We start from the raw sequence: 13,652 nt of genomic DNA on the forward strand, positions 1-13,652 counted from the left end.
ATGCGTTCACTGTCATTATTATATGTTCATAGAATAAAATTTGATATTTAATTTTTAATTTTGCAATGTCATTAACTGGACTGTTAGCTACAAGACTAGCTAGCTAATTATTTAACTGGTTCGTTTGTGTTTGGGATTTTCCTTTTGTCAGTGTAGCAAGGCATCTGATAGCTGAAATATGTTTTTAAAATAACTTTAAATATTTCAATTTTCCAATAGGAAATGGTTTTTACAGGCATGTCTGAAGAAATTTAATAACAATGTGAAAAATCCTTGCTAGCTACTTCACAGCTACATATTTAATTACACTTTCAACCCTGACCTCGTTTGAACTTCTGATCCCCCTCAATGATTTCAGGGGATGTGAGTCTGCAGTAAGTTTTGCACTTTTCTTTATAATATTTTAAAAACAAAAAGATTTTGGTCAGATGATCTTCCCAGCACCAGGCCATGGAGGACACGACCCGAAAACCAAACAGTGAGTTCCCAATCCATCAGGTTGCCTTCACATCCCTTTTCACACATTTCCACACACACACAAAAAAACTCCCTTAACTAGCCGATGCCAGAGGTGCAGAGGTTAGGGCCGAATCGAGCGTCCCTGTCCGTGATAAATGAAATCCGCCATGAATGGAGCGGCTGGGAAGGGGAAAAAGGGGCTTAGTCATGGAAAGGCTTTGCTTAACAACCCCACCGTCCATGGCAACTGGGACTGGGACATATATCTGGCCACAATGACATTCCAAAGCTGGACAGATTTTATATAGCCCCAGCTTACGCAGGCGTAGCCAAGGCAACGGCATCCCAAAGGTATGCTAACGGTGGTGTGCAAGACCCCCTTTAACATTTGCACTGAGCATCGGCCACTATAAACATATTCCACCCTTCCCTAGCGCCCGGCTGTGAGTTACGGCTGTATTGTGACGGACTTTTTCACTCCGAATCTCTCGTACACACACACCTGCTGCCACAGGGAGAGAAGAACAAGCTTTTTAAATTCTCAATTCTGATTGGTCAGAAGGTGTTGATTCATTTCCTATAACAGCAGCTATGACAGTAGTGCAGCTTTACGTTAATGCACTCGGTCTAATACGTTATCGTTTCTATAGCAACAGCTCATTCGCAGGGACTTGTACGGCGGACGCTTCACATAAACTGAGTAAAAAACTTGTATCATTGATATGGTGAACATGTATATAACATTTATGGAAGGAGTCTCCAGTGTCAGAGGTAAAGCTGTAACTTTAAGTTACATCTTAAGGACAGAGGAGTTTACGTCTTGCAGTTTCTCTGTAACATGGAAAGCTGATTTTTTTTTGTTTTATAGTAACTTCAAGAGAGAGGAAAAAGAGAGACTGGTTAAGGAATGTAAGTGATAATGTGTTTCGCAGATGTTCCACAACATAAATGTAACTATAAATGGCTAAAAGTTGTGCTGTATTATTCAATACAGGACACAAGACAATAATGAGCTTCTTCGCCACCCTGTTGTTGATTATTTTCCTATAACAGCATGACACTGAGTGTTTTATTCCTCTTATACACTTATATAACAGCTACCAAATAATATATTTCTCAGCACCATGCTGTACTGATACATGGTGTGTGTGTGTGTGTGTGTGTGTAGATACAGTCTTTTCTCAAAGGAAAATCCTCACTGTCACTGTGCATCACGGTGAAAGTGTTTGCACATCGCTTATCTTCGCAGATCACACCAGTTTGCGTTTGCTCGTGCTTTGTTCCTCCCCTCAAATATAGAGCTGCAATTCTTTCAGAACCACACAAATATTGACCAGGTAAAGAGGTAAAGAGCGAGGGTGTGTGTGTCTGTGTGTGTGTGAGTGTGTGTTTGAGAAGGGGGGGGAGGGAAGTTTGGGGTCCTGTCTAGCCTTGAAATAAAAGAAAATGAATCATAAGTGAATAAATTAGTGGGAAAGGCATTTTGTAAGCAGATTCTCTGCGTTTCAGTATCAGCGGCATGAAGCCAAAACAACAGTCACTACCTTTTAAAATGATTAACTATTAAAATTAAATATCAGTGTCACTTTACAGATCAGTGTTCAGTAGGTAATATTAAATTCTAAAAGTGGTAAGAAGTTCTACTTGTCCTACAAAAAACGTGTCCATTTTCAACCTTCGCATTCAAAAAAGGTTAAATCTAGAACCCTTAATGGTTCTTTGGCCATATAAACCCTTATTACAGTACAAAGTGTTTTCTCTATCCATGTACAACCCGTTTAGAAACGTATCCAATAAACCCTTGAGGAACCATTTTTTTCTAAGAACGTATTTGTTACTAGTTAATAAGATGACAATAGTAGCGGTAAGAAAAGAGAAATATAATGAAATGGTAAAATAATATAGTAATTAGTTGGTATCTGGTGTTCAAGTAATAAGTCAGTAATAAAATTTCTAAAATAACAACAACAAAATGCTATTTTTGTAGTTGTTTAATATTAAGTTGTTATTAAATATTTAAAAAATTAAAGCTTAATAAAAAAAAATGTAAAAATAATGTTAATAGTTTCCTATAAATGTTATTTTTTTTTTGTTGTGAATAAATTATTAAATTATAACGTAATACGTTCCTATAGTTCAGTCATTGATATATTGCTACAGTGCTTTACTACAGAAACAGGACTTCACACTGTGTCTTTAAAATGTCTATACTTCACTTATAAAATCATAAAAAAAAACAAAGATAAAGGGTTATAGTCCCACTATACTTAAAAATGATGAGAAATGTTAATTTAGCAAAACCTTTGCTGTAAGCACTGAACATTTTATGTCCAAAAATTGTAATAAGTGTGCTACAATGACTATTTATTTATTACAGCAGCAATGAATGATTATTATTGTACTATAACATATTGTTGTTGTTATTTTGGTATTTTATTATGGAGTTGTTATTGCTGACATAACAAGTAAGCAATTATGAAATTGACATGTTGTTTATGGATAAGTGTGACTTATCCATTAGATATATATATATATATATATATATATATATATATGTTTAGATATGTTTTGTTATTTATTATTTTGAATGACTTTATAGGTTTATTTATACTCCAGCATTTACTTTCCTGCTCACACAGCTGATGGACTTTTTTTTCACATGATCTTCCATGTTCCTGATGATGATAAGTGGTGTGCACACAGGTTTCAGCGGGGCCCCTGACACTCACCAACACCCTTGACCGTGCACTCTGAGAAATCGATAAGGGGAAACATCCCGATGGAAGATAACACACAGATGCGCTGTTGTTCTCTCGTGCAGAGATATTAGACGTGTTTGCTCATCCCAGCAAACATTTGCTCACACAAAACCATGCAAGTGCTCTGAAACCTCTGTATATCAGCACCCAATTCTGACATTCTCCATTCTGATTGGCCAGAAGGTGTTGATTCATTTTCTATAACAGCAACTCTGACAGTAGTGCAGCTGCAAATCATAGGTGTATTTTAATGTTCAAATACATTATTGTTTCTATAATAACAGCGCTTTTATGGGGACTTGTACGCCAGACACACTACTAATTATAAACAGATTAAAACATGTGTAATTGTTGATATGGTGAAACAATATTCTGTGAGGACACATTTATGGAAGGAGTCTCCAGTGTCAGCGCTTTGTTTTTTCCCAACATGGCAAAGTCTTCAGGACAGACAAGTTTGAGCTTTGCGGATTCCCAGTAACACGAGAAGATGCGTTTTATTTATTTTTTTGTCTTATTGACTTAAAAAAGAGAGGCTTGTGAGAGAAGGAATGTTCATAGCTGCTATAACGTAAGTGAGAAGAGGAACTAACTTGTTTCATAGATGTTAAATGTAAATATAAATGGATGCAAAGTATGATGTGTCATTCTTTATTTGCTGGCAGATTGTTGTGGTGTAAGAGGAATATAACACTCCAGGATGTGCTGTTATGGGTAAATAGTCAACTTTGGGATGAAAACAGTAACTCCACTTCATCATACCAGCCCGTCATTGATTATTTTCCAGTAACATCACTTGTTTTATTTCTTTTGTACCACAGAAGTATATTTTTGTTCATGAAAAAACACACCATTCTTTTGATCTATTTACAGTTACACTGAATGTTTTGGAATGTCTGCAAACTGTCTGTTTTATTCCTTGCTTATTGATGTGTTTCCAGTTCATATGAATCTGAATCAAAGGAAAGAGAGTTGCAGGTGACCGAAAGGAAGATAAACAGAGAGAAAGTAAAGTACGAGTAAGTAAAGTAAATAAATGAAGACTGCACTTTAGTGATGGAGAGTGACTTTATGTCGTAATGCGATACATTTCTGTGAGAGCTGGAGTTACTTTACCAGTCTGAGTCTAATCCTGCGCTGGCCCAGTACCCTGCTGTGAGAGAGGGAGTTACTGAGTAACCCAGCTCATTGGCCATCATCGGCATTCTCTCTCCGACCGCTGACCTCAGTGTGCCCGGCGCTCGCCTTTCTCACTCTCGCTGTCTCAGGCTCTCTCCCTCTCTCTCTCTCCCTCTCTCTCTCTCTCTCTCTCTCTCTCTCTCTCTCTCACACACACACACACACATAAAACACAAAACAGTTCTGTTTCTAGTCCTAATGCTGTACCACTGAGGTTGCATGGGACCATTATTAATGATTTAATTTTTTGTTGTTGTTGTTGTGTTAAAGTTTTCGTCATTTAGTAGTAGTGCGTCAATGTAATTTGGACAGATCATGAAGGAGCTTCATCAGTTTAGAGCTTCAGAAGTTCATAACAATGTTATGTGGATCATATGGTGCTGTGGTAGGCTGAAAAGTAAGTGTGTGTGTGTGTTGGATGAAGGTGACGGGGTTGAGGGGTTAGTCCCTCCCAAATGAACAGCTGAGTTATCTTATTTAGTCTGTATAAAAGCTGCCCAACTGTCATAACAAAGGGGCTGGACAGCAGGCCTCTACGACAGACAATAGGGAGTCAATGGCTCCAAAGAACGACCTGAATGTGCTGATTCACTGAAAGGAGACGCCGCTTGAATGTTGAATGGGACGGAGGGATGCCCATAACAAAGCTCAGATCCGAACTTAATTGGGGGGCATCAATCAGACGGTTCACGCCACTCATGGGCTCAGCGGTCACTTGGTGGGAATCTGGGTTTAAAAGCAGTCTCCTTTCCAATCTTAGGACTTTGGACTTCAAGTAGACAATGACGAATGGAAAAATATATTACCATGAAAAACACTTAGCACTGAACAGCAGGAAAAACTGGAGTACATACTACAAACATGACACGCACTGCCAGTTTTCTGAACACATTAGATTAGCATTCAAGAAATGGGTTCTCTAGAGTTATAATGTTTGTTCATGGCTTTTTATTTGATTGGAAAAGACATCTAGATCTAACACAGAAACTGTATTAGGTTTGTAGCACACAACATATACAGAATGTGTGTTACAGTTGATACAAACATCCACTATATGACAAATCTGAGCTTAAAGAAACGTACAGTAGTGGCTTCACCAAACAAGTGCGCTCGCTTTTAATAAAGTACTCATTTAGAGAAAAATTAGAACATGAGAGAAATCCTTAAATACGTAGATTTAAAGATTGGATTTAACTTTTCTCTATTTTTTGTTGTTATTTGATCACCAATAGTGGATAAACTGTAATAAAAGAAAATCCTCCACGTGTTTGTAGACTTTAGCCTGGCAGTGTACGTAGAAATAAAGGTTTCTCTGGCACCCTCAAGGGTTCTTTGGCTTCTTCCTGTAGAAAAACCCTTAAAGGTGCTAGAACCCATTTGGAAAGCAGGAACTGTTGATTATTGAAACAACATTCGAGGAAATCTTTTTTTGTCTAAGAGTCTTGAATCCTTATGGGTTCTGTGTTTGTACTTCAAAAACTTTGACTGGCAGGATACTTGGAAAAAAGTTCTATGTGGAACTCTCAGTGGCTCTTTCGCTTGTTCCTATAGGCAAACTCTTACAAAAGAGGCTTTTCCTTTCACTCCCTGAGATTCCTTTCAACTCTTGAGGATTTTTTTTTTTTTTTTTGGAAAAGCGTTTCAGGAAAAGTCTAGAACTATTGTCGGTTCTTCATTTTTGTACGACAAAAACTTTTGACTGGCAGTGCACTTCTATCAGGCACTCTCAAGGGTTCTTTGGTTTGTTCCTCAAAATAGAGAACCCTTTGTAGAAACCTACAAGCCTTTTTTCTAGTCTTCAACCTTTTTAGGTTCTTCATTTGTACTCCAAACGTTCTATATGTGCACCCTGAAAGGTTCTTTGACCTGTTCCCATAAAGAAACCCTTTAAGGTTCTCTGTAGAACCTTGTTCTTGTGTCAGAAAATGTAGTAAAGTAGAACCTTTTTGGAAAGTTGGACCTGTTTGTTATCGTAAGAGTGTTTCTGGAAGCAGCTAGTTAAGCTTCAGTACTTAAAAAAAGGTTAAGTGTAGAACCTTTACGATGTGTTAGGCTATACTTCTGGGGGAACTCTTAATGGTTCTGTTGCAAACCATGCAACACAGTGTTTCTTTATAAGATTTGGTCATTTAACACCAAGCATTTTTTATATCTATCTGCAGAAAGAAGAGAAAAGAACTTTCAAATGATCCTTTTTTTGTCTGGAAAGCCAGGGGTAGAACAGGAATTCAGGAATTCAGGAAAGGAATTATTGTTCTTATTTGTGGGCGCAGTTGAAGTTAAGCCAGATCCCGGTGTCACGCTGTGCTTTGTGATGGGAGCGGGTTTATTACAGCCAGAGGACAGCTCACAGACTGCCGGATTTCTAACCTGTGCTTTCTTACCACACGTTTGTCAGAAGAATGGAGTGACTTTCCTCACTGAGGCAGGCCTAACAGGATTTGGTGTGAGGCATGACCCTGGGCTTTGTTGTATTGTCTGCCCATCTTTCACATCGCACTGAATTTAGACTTACTTAAATCCACAGCAAATCTGTCTTTGTTTTATATTCAAATGTCCGCAGACTGTGCGAGAAACTTTCCCACACGAGGACCTGATGCAGACGTAATGCTGCTACAAGTAGTGCTGTTTATACTAAAATGTTAAATACGATTTGTTCATTTGTGTTCACTGACGATAAATGTGATAATTAAAGAATAAAACACTTGGGGACATGTTGGTAAAGAAAAAGAATCAACAGTGAGGTGTAGTGTGATGAAGCGATTGAAGAAGTTGATTATTTTCAGAAGTGTTTTATCTCACTTATTCCATAGCAGTTTATGAACAATTAAAATTTTTTATTAAAACAAGTTAGTTTCTGTTCTCACTTGCGTTATAGCAGCTATACACCATCGTTCCCTCACCAGAAAGCGGAAAGTCCTCTGTCCTGACAACGTCCAGAAAATGTTACACACAGTTACAGCTTTACCTCTGACACTGGAGACTCCTTCTTTAAAGGTTAAATACAAGTCTCCTTCCAGAAACCATATCACCGATTACACACATTTTTAACCTGTTTCACATGTTCACACACGTTTATGCGGAGCGTCTGCTGTACCAGTCCCTGTGAATGAGCTGTTACTATAGCAACAATAATGTATTAAAATGGCTGCATTAATATAAACCTGCACTACTGTCAGATCTGCTGTACCAGAAAATTATTCAACATCTTCCAGGAATGAGAATTCAAGAATTATGAGCACAGTGTTTTTTTTTTTTCTATTTTGGTTGAGAAGCATCACTGAAATGTGTAACCAGGGCAACACAAAAGAAGCAGTGATCGAGTGTAATATCAGCGAAACACCGTGACAGGTTGCCTCACACGTAGACCGATTAATAATGAAGAAGATGTGGGGGTCCATGCTGTGTGTTTTCACCACCGAGGTCCATCAGTTATCCGAGCTACACCCTCCCATCCACCCGACATGCCCTCCTCTCTCCTCCCCTCCCCTTCTACTGCCCCAGGATTCAATGCAATAGTGATATGTAACTCAGTGACTGTTAACTTATTAACACATTCCTCAGATTCATTGTGTTTTCAAAATCCTCCCTAATTTTGTTCATTTATCAGAATTACTTTCAACACAAATCACAAGAACACCCAGCCACACCGCAGTAAAGCTCACAGCAATAAAATACAAGAAAATGATCTATAGGATGTGTAAATCTTTAAACTTTAAATAACATAGACTACTGATGGTGTGTTGTTTTCCTGCTATGATGTTTTGCATAGATTGAGTATTCAAGCATGACAATAGTAATAATAATAATAATAATAATAATAATAATAATAATAATAATGCTTTCAAATGTAAACATTTTGTTTAGTCAAAGATTTTTTTTTACCGGCATAAATAATTCATTATAAATGTGATCATTTGTGCAAGTAGCTGCTTTATTGATTTTACCATAGCATGTTTTTTTTTTCTAGAAAAGATTCAGAAAATGTTTGAAAACAATTTTGAAAACTGAAAAATCTTTGGTATACTGAAAATTTAGTTTAACATAGTTAAATAAAGCCCTTTGGACCAAAAGAGGTATCAAAATTAACATCTCATAAATCTTTATGTAGTAAATGTAGTTAAAATGTAATAAAAGTACATTTTCTAACTGCTGCTCATTGTTCATAAATATGTTTTGTAAGGAATAAAACACTCCATGTTGTGCTGTGATAGGAAAATAATTAACAATGGAGTGGTGTGAGGAAGCAAAGATACTGTCACCATCCTGAAGTTGATTGTTTTCCAATAACGGCGTGTCCTGAAGAGTTTTATTTCTTTTATATTTTCCCTATTTATTTATTAAGAATAAATTAAATAAACCAATGCTATTTATTTAAGCTTGTCATGGTATTGAGAAAGAAGAGTAAATTCCTCTGTCCTGAAGATGTCGGAAAATCTAAAGTTGCCCCTTTATCTCTGACTGTTACAAAGCGCTGACACTGGAGACTCCTTCCATAAATGCTAAATAAACATCTCCTTCACCATATCAGTGATTATATGCATTGTTTATGTGGAGCTGTACAAGCTGTATGAGTCCCTGGGTCAGTATCAACACCTTCTGACCAATCAGAATTGAGAATTCAACAGCGCTGTGTTCTTTGTTCTTTGTAGACTTAGAAATGTGACATAATAAAGAGAGTTCTTGATAAATCCATAAAGCTCATGCCACGAGCTCTCTGAAGCGGAGGAACATCCATTAATTACACTGTGAGCTTAGAGCGCTCAGGGAGGGAACAGGTGCTGTTCGTCTCTGTCTGAGAGAGCACTGTGCCCTCGCTACCCCCTCACGCACTCATCACTCCTCCATCCTGAATCCGATTCATCAGATTTCTCTGAGATCAGCTCCAGCTGCTGATCGCACCTCGCCATTCCTCACCTCTGCATCATGCCTGAGATTCAGGAGACAGAATCAGTAGCTTTCCAGGAATGTTTTATCGTACTACTCACGATTATCAAGCTGTTTATGGAGGATGCTAAAATTAAAAAAGTGTATCACTGGATAGTTTCATTAGGGAAGGGAAGTAGTACGTAAATAAGTGACGAGGAAATGAGAGAAATGCTCAAATTGTAGCAGTAAATCGGTGGGTTTATTAGAAGGAGAATAGAAAAATGAGAAAATTGTTGCTAAACAATCACATTAACCATGATGGAATTTGGGCAAAAAAAAAACCCCAAAAAACAAAAACAAACAGCTGGACTCAATTTTCGTGATTCGTTTTATTTTATTTTTTTCCTGCGTCCCAAAATCACACCACCACTTTCTGTAACTGGAACTTAATGAAATCAATTTACACCCCGCTTACTTGCTTTCTCTCTCTCTCTCTCTCTCTCTCTCTGGCTCTGTGAGAGAGCACTGGGAATTTGATGAGTGGCACTTCCACTAGAGAATGAAAGGAATGACTTGCCACTTTTACAGCCTTGTGGTTAGACCTCAGAGCCAAACTTCCCTCCATACCACATTCTCTATTGTTTATAACCCAAAACGTGTCACATTATACACACACACACACACACACACACACAAACAGATGCATTCAAACTGTAGCTCTACAGAGTTCAGATGTCTAATTACCGAGGTATGAACTGAATGTTTTCAGCAATTTTATCTACTGTGAAGCATGCAAGTAAGTGGAAAATGTGTTGTTTTGTGGCTACTGCAGCACACTGGATTTTGAAATGAAACCCTGAAAGCGTTAAATGTCAGACTGAATCTGAGGACATGTATACATCTACAGGAATCATCATCTGTTTTATATATAGGTCTTCAGTGGTTTCTTCCACAAACAAACAAATTACTTTTTACGACAAGGCAATAATACCTCTCCCATGTGTTTGAATTCCATTACAGTTCTCACACATAATCTCTACGGTGGCCTGTAAGTTCAAAACGCTTTAAACAAATCAAAGATGCAACAGCAAATCAGAAAACAGAACGGCAAGTCAGAAAACACAACAATAAACAAGAAAACATAACAGCAAATCCGAAAATGCAACCGTTACACTGAAAATGCAACAAAACAAAAAACATAGCAGCAAATCAGAAAATGCAACAAAACAAAAAACAAAATGAAACCTCAAATCAGAAACAAATCTGTAAAACAGAAAACACAACAAAACCAAAAATAAATCAGAAAACACAACAACAAAACCAAAAACATAACAGCAAATCAGAAAACAGACCAGGAAATCAGTAAACACATCAATAAATAAGAAAACATAACAGCAACTCCAAAAATGCAACCATTAAACTGAAAATGCAACAAAACAAAAAACAAAATGAAATCTCAAATCAGAGAAACAACAAAAACAGAAAACAGAAAACACAACAAAAAATCAGAAAACGTAACAGCAACTCCAGAAACACAACAGTAAAACAGTAAAACAGAAAATGCAACAAAACAAAAAACAAAATGAAACCAACAATCAGAAACAAAACCATAAAACAGAAAACACAACGAAACCGAAAATACAACAGCAAATCAGAAAACACAACAATAAATCAGAAGATGTAGCGGCTAAACCAAAAACACAACCTTAAAACAGAAAACACAGCAAGTAAGGAGGAGTAATTCAGTAATTCTTTCAGTGTTCCAACACTCATATTAATGCTGGGTTCATTTTAATGCTATAGACAGCATGTCTAACATAACATCATATGAATGCCACTGATAAAAAAAACCAAGCACAAATCTTTCCTCTTACTGTAAACATCTTCCATCTCTCGTCTTGTTTTTCTCCATCGCTCAGACTGACGTGTGTGGTGTTCGGTAAGGACCGCCTCTTTACATTTTGACTTAATGTCAATTGTTAATGCTGAATTTGCTGTTGCCTTTTTTTTGATTTGCTGTTGTGTTTTTGGTTTGGCTGGTGCATTTTTTTGGTCTGTTGTGTTTGAATGTGTTTGCACTTATGAGCCACTGTAAAAAATCTCTGCATTGCTCTGCTCGAGCCTTAATATGGCACACACCATAAATTGATTGCAATCTCTTCCCCATTAGATCATAGCTCTGGAATCCCCAGTGGAATCAGGGTTCTGTGCACACACGCCACGTCTCGTTCCCCTATTAAAACACAACTATGGCACAGAGGTTCAAAGCAATGCCATGTCTTTCCTTTTCCACCCCCCCCTTCTTCCCCCATTCTTATCCAACCCAACAATGAGGTTAGAAATACTCTCGAACCCAAACCCGCTGCATGCCCCAAAAATAGTCAGGCGCGGAGGTGGGAGACCGGTGATCAGGGGAAAGATTAAGATACCATCGGTGTGAGGTGCCAGTGGGGATCAGAGTGGAATCCGTGCCAAGAGCTCAGCCTCAGAGGTGCCACTCATAGAGACGCGGGCGTGACGGACACGGCCGGTACACGTGGAAAGAGCAGCGCTAAGTTTCAGAGTAGAGCTATTTTTAGGACACACTGTGATCAGGGGAAGAACATTGTTCTGGGATGTAAACCTTTCTTAAATGTCTACTGTGTTTTGCTTACAATAAATTTACACAGCACTGTTGAATGCTCCATTCTGATTGGTTTACTCTACTATTACAAGGTTTATTAATTTATTAATGGGCTCAGTAAAAAAAAAACATTGTTTCTATAGTAACACCATACACAGTTATTTATATGGCAGACGCTACTCATAAATGGATTTGAACATTTATGGAAGGAGTCTCCATTGTCAGCGCTTTGTAACAGTTAGAGGTAAAGCAGAAACTTTAAGTTTCCTGACATCTTCAGGACAGAGGAGTTTCTCACAAGCCCCTTTTTTTTGTCTTACTAACTTATTAGAGAGAGAATAAAGAGAGGCTGTTGAGGGAATGGCTGCTGGAATGCCAGTGAGAACTGGAACTAACTTGTTTTGTGGACACTCCCCAAAATTAAATATAACTATAAATGGATGAAAAGTATGATGTGTCATTCTTTAATGAATTAAAGCGATCATTATGGACTAATTGCTAGAGAGAACAGTTTGCGATGTGCTCTTATAGGAAAATAATCAACTTCAGTGCTAGGTGCTAACTCCATTTCTTCATACCACCCCATCGTGTTTTATTCTTTATTTCCTGATCGTGATTATAGGCACAACAAAAAGCAAAAAACTTTGGATAACAATCTGACCAAAAACCTTGTTTTGGATCTGGTGCGTATCACCGGGACAGGAATACACACTACAGTGCTTAGCAGGACCACCCACTGGAGCAGCGCAAAAACTTCTTCCCTCTGTTCTGAATGCATTTATTTCACCACTTCAATCACACCACACCAAGTTTATTTTGGGTGCCACCACCTAAATCCAATTGTCAATCCGTGTGGTGAGTGAATTAAAGGAAATAGAACAAATAAACAACTAAGATGGCAGGGCACAAAAAAAAGATGCCTTAAACACCAGCGGGCTCCAGCGACAAAAGCCTCGTCATGCTCCAGTGGGGGTCCTGCCTCTAATCCGGAGGGCTTTTGAGCGGCACGGACACTGGTTTTGTTGTTCTTCATCAGGGACAGCTAGGCGCTAAGCAGTCGCGAGAGCTACTGGCGACAGGTCCGGCCCGGCGAGATGACTCTCTAATCCTAATCATGTTGTCTGGGTCACATGACCTTTCGCTAGCTGTAATAGGGAGGATCATGATTGGGATTTATGTTGAGAGAAAGGTGCCAAGCCCAGCGTCCCGGATGTCTGGCTGCACGGCCATGACTCACTGAGACAGTAATAGGCAGGAAGACACATGGTGAAGGCTACACAATACCGTGTAGGGACATATCCACAAAATGACATTCCTTTTATTGAAAAAAAGTGCTTTTTTGTTATCAACTGTAGCAGTTCTCAGACAGTTAACACGAGGACTCTCATTAAGAAGTGGCTCTTGAATTAAAGAGTGTTAGTAAGGCTTTATTTTTTTCCACCAAAAAGTCCTCTTCGACAAGAGGACTCGTTTTTTTTTTCTTTTTTTCTTTGTTTCTAGTGAAAGGCTATTCAGGGCATCTTAATCCTGTTAACAAGATCCCTGACTGTGGGTGTCTGGGAAGTTGGATCAATATCAAATTCTCCCTTTTCAGTCTTTTCCTCAGGCGACTGATAGGCCTGCTTAAGAGGCTCTGGCAAAGAACTAGAAATCTCTGATTCCAGAATCGAGTCACATGCATTTGCTTTATTGTTTAAAAGCATGATATTTATTGATTTGTTTCGATGACATGACATTCCTCCAGTACTGTATAATGTGCTCTC

Source organism: Pangasianodon hypophthalmus, chromosome 20 (assembly GCF_027358585.1).
Source record: "Pangasianodon hypophthalmus isolate fPanHyp1 chromosome 20, fPanHyp1.pri, whole genome shotgun sequence".
Classification (NCBI taxonomy): domain Eukaryota; kingdom Metazoa; phylum Chordata; class Actinopteri; order Siluriformes; family Pangasiidae; genus Pangasianodon; species Pangasianodon hypophthalmus.